Source organism: Thamnophis elegans, chromosome 16 (assembly GCF_009769535.1).
Source record: "Thamnophis elegans isolate rThaEle1 chromosome 16, rThaEle1.pri, whole genome shotgun sequence".
Taxonomy (NCBI): domain Eukaryota; kingdom Metazoa; phylum Chordata; class Lepidosauria; order Squamata; family Colubridae; genus Thamnophis; species Thamnophis elegans.
This window is the reverse complement of record NC_045556.1, coordinates 38011644-38014302: the sequence shown is the minus strand read 5'-3', so window position 1 is coordinate 38014302 and position 2659 is coordinate 38011644.

Genomic DNA, 2659 nt, shown 5'->3' with positions numbered 1-2659 from the left:
AGCGAGGAGCCCCCTTGCCCGAGGGAGCCCAGTCTCCAGGGGAGGGGGGAGGGGAGGGGGAAGGTTTGGCAGGAGGGACAGAGGTCACAAGATTGGTGGGGCACAAAGTGAAGAGGGTGAAGAGCAAAACATACAGTGAACTAAAATCCTATTTATCTTTGCCAGCTGCTTTGCAAGCATCGTCTTCATTGGGGGGGGGCTAGGTGTGTGTGTGTGTGTGTGAGAGAGAGAGAGAGAGAGAGAGGCAGCATGGGGGTGTTTGTGTTGCACGGAGGGGGAATCCCAGAGGTGGGTTCCTACCAGTTCGCACCAGTTCTGTAGAACCGGTTCGTCAAATATACCGAACCATTTAGAAGAGGTTTCACCAGTGGACCCAGAAAGCAGGCTACACCTACAGAAGAGGTTCCAAATTTTTTTGAAACCCACCACTCACACACACACACACACACACACTCACACATAGAAAGAGAAAGAGAAAGAAAGGAAGAAAGAAAGAAAGAAAAAAAGAAAAAAGAAAAAGTGAGAGAGAGATGAAAGGAAAAAGGAAAAAGGGACAGAGAGACAAAAGGAAGGAAAGAGAGAGAAAGAAAAGGAAGGAAGGAAGGAAAGAAAGAAAGAAAGAAAGAAAGAAAGAAAAAGAAAGAAAGAAAGAAAGAAAGAAAGAAAGAGAGAAAACACATGGCCGGCAAGCCACTCCCACCAGGTCACATGGCCGGCAAGCCACTCCCACGAAGGAAGCCACACCCACAGAGTAGGTTCGAAAACTTTTTGAAACCCACCACTGGGGAATCCCCATCCCATCCTGATGTGGAGCTGCTACTGAAAAGAAACGAGGGGAGGGGGCTTTTCCCATTGAGTGGTGATGGAGACCCCCCCCACTCCTGTCCCTCCGCTCAACAGCAAACAGGAACCCTTGTTCCCCTCCAAAGGCTGACCAGCTGGCAGGATTTGGTGTTAGTCCTCCTGAGCAAGGCATCCTGGGGAACCTCCCACCTCCCAGGCAGAGTTTTTGGGAAATGTTCCCAGGCTGAAAGCAGCTTCTTCAGAGCATCTTGATGCAATCCCAATCACGGGGGGGGGGGGGGGTTATGTCTCTCATGGGAGTAAAGCAGTGTTTCTCAACCTTGGCCACTTGAAGATGTCCGGACTTCAACTTCTGGGAGTTGAAGTCCGGACATCTTCAAGTGGCCAAGGTTGAGAAACACTGGAGTAAAGAAATCAACGGGCCTTTTGGGGAGGGGGAGATTTCAGATCGGTAGGTGGGCTTCCTCCCTCACCTACCAGGAAGCCCGCTTGAATCTCATGCCCTGTGGGTGCCTTGGTAACTCCAACCTGACCCGGGTGCCAGCCTCATCTCTGCCAGTCATTCAGGGACCCCAAATCCAGAGGGTTTTTTTTTTGCCCACTTTAGGGAACTCTGCCCCCTCCCCATATCCCAAAAGAGATCCAGCCAAGACTGCTTGGCCCTAAAAAAAAAAAATCAGATCCGGAGAATATTTAGGGGAACTAAGGAAGCCTGCTAAATCAATGATCCGATTGGCCAAGAGATCAAATTTCAGAGTGAAGCTTTTGTGTTACGGAACAAAAGGTGATAATGAAACACTTCCATTAAGAAGGGAAATAAAACGGATATTGTTGCTAAACAACTTAATTCCCTGGAGGATTAAATGAAGGTATTCAATATTTACCATTGATTTGATTCCTGCAGATTGCAGCTTTTTTTCCTTTGTTTGTTTTTTTCTCGAAGCTTATTATTCTGCTCCGCCAGATGCAGACGCGTTAGTTAGTTTGTGCTTTTTTCCAAAAAAGAAAAAGAAAAAAAAACACCCTTACTAATATCAGAAATAATGTTCTTTTCCAAATGGAGCTTTCCGTCGACTTTCTTTTTAAAAAAAATTTATTTATTTATTTTTTATCAATTTCATTTATACATTCACAATTATATGATCTCATAACTGTTCTTAATAATATGTATTTATAACAATTTTTCCTACTGTTGACAATATACTTGAAGATTGCTTTTTTAACATCCCATAGATCCATCTTATCTTACAACGGTCCTACTTCTTCTTCCCTCCTCCCTCTTTCCTTCCCTCGTTTCTTCTCTCCTACTCCCTTTCCTTCCCTCCCTCCTTCCCCTTCCCTCCTTCTCTCCTTCCCTCCTTCCTTCCCTCCTTCCTTCCTTTCCTTTCTTTTCTCCTCTCCTTCCTTTCCCCCTTCCTTTCCTCTTTCCTTCCCCCCTTCCTTCTCTCCTACATTCCCTCCTTCCTTCCCTCCTTTCTTCTCTCTCTCCTTCCTTCCCTCCTTCCTTCCCTCCTTTCTTCTCTCCTTCCTTCCCTCCTTCCTTCCCTCCCTCCTTCCCTCCCTCCTTCCTACCCCCCTTTCTTCTCTCCTTCCTTCCTTCCTCCTCTCCTTTCCCTTCTCTTTCATACTAGATAAGGCAAGATGAGCTATCCGTCGACTTTCTAAACATTAAGTGTCAATCTCCTTATAAATAATTAAAGCAGGGGGAAAGGGCAATGGTAGGAAGGCATTTTGGATAGGCCTGCTAGCTAGAGAATTTGTGGGTTTATTTGATTTTTCAGCCTAAAACAATCAAAAGGGATAAGGCGTTTAAAAAAAACAAAAAACAGGAATTTAATTAGCTTAGCCGTTTCCT